The sequence below is a fragment of the Gavialis gangeticus genome, unplaced genomic scaffold (genome assembly GCF_001723915.1).
Source record: "Gavialis gangeticus isolate Ggan-Ray unplaced genomic scaffold, GavGan_comp1, whole genome shotgun sequence".
NCBI lineage: Eukaryota > Metazoa > Chordata > Crocodylia > Gavialidae > Gavialis > Gavialis gangeticus.
In genome coordinates this window covers 15,466,013-15,467,171 of record NW_017729019.1, presented here as the reverse complement: position 1 = coordinate 15,467,171, position 1,159 = coordinate 15,466,013, and the positions used below count along the sequence as shown (strand labels likewise).

The 1,159-nt window shown below is 50.6% G+C and overlaps 1 long non-coding RNA gene across 1 annotated transcript in view; it reads right to left on the bottom strand.

Moving 5' to 3' along the window:
• The window catches only part of LOC109295362, a 16,581-nt gene that overhangs the window by 4,854 nt on the left and 10,568 nt on the right, over nucleotides 1–1,159 (bottom strand). The window contains exon 2 of the long non-coding RNA XR_002096731.1: nucleotides 17–118. This is a non-coding gene — a long non-coding RNA (uncharacterized LOC109295362). The remainder of the gene's footprint in view (nucleotides 1–16; nucleotides 119–1,159) is intronic.

Below are 1,159 nucleotides of genomic sequence, written 5' to 3'. Positions count from 1 at the left end.
ATATATAGTTACTGACCAGTTCTCAGTTTAAAACGGGATCCTTCATTTCCTCTGGACTTGCTAGGGGTACCTACAGATGAATGCTTAGCCATTCTCAAGGAAAGGAAACATCTATGATCTGAAAAAGGAAAAAAAAAGAGAGAATACAGTAGTTGGGCCCCCAATTTAAATTTATTTTCCTCCTCCCCCATTTTAATTAATGTTGTTTTTTTTTATTGCAGTTCACAGAATAATTTCATCCATTCAATAATTTAGTGTCTTTTAAAATTATTGCACAATAAAAAGGAAAGAGATTTCTATCCATCTCCTCTCTGCTTCTCTTATATTCCCTGGCATGACTGGAGGGGAGGCTTCCTGGCTGTTGGGGAACGAGGGAGTGAATAGGGTTCACAACTGCTGTTTGTGGCCCCTCATCTCCAGTTTCCATCCATTTCTTTCCTCCACTTGGAGAGGAAGGAGTCCTTGTAGTCAAAATGCTAGAATGGGATCTAGGGGACCTCTGGTGTGACCTTGGTCAAGCAGCTTCATCTCCCTCTGACAGCTTCAAGTGGGAGCTTCTCCTGCTTTTTGTCTGCCTGGTCTGTTTAGGCTGGCATCTCGCTGGGGCAGAGACTGCTTCTTTGGCTGGGGCCTTCAGATGGTTGTTATAGCCCACCATGGCTCAGAAAGTGTCTGGAAACAGAGGGCTGATGCAGGAGGCAAGGGAGTGGTCCTGGACCACAATGGCCACCCCCCCCCCGCCCTTCTCAGGTCACTGCTCCAGCCCCTCCAAAGTGCTGACACCTCTGTCCCCCTCTCCCCCTACCCTCCTCTCTCCCTTGCAGCCTCATCCTTTGTGCCTCCAAACCGGCCCTGCCCTTCCCTTTCCCTCAGCCTCTTCCCCGCACGCTTCAGCATCCTTCTTTCTTCTTCCCCTTGTGAACTGCCTGCAGGGCCCTGGCGAATGCCCAGAATGACCATCCTCGGGCCAGAAGAGACCTCCGGGCGCTACTCCAACCTGCTTTGGAGACGCAGGTTTGCCTTGATGAAGGAGATTCCCCAGCCTCCCTGGGCTCCTTGGCCCATGGTCCTGCTGCTCCGTTCTCCTGAGATTCAAGCCGAATCTGCTCCGGAGCCGTTAACTTGGGCCCTGCTTTCTGCAGCAGGAGAGAACAGTTTT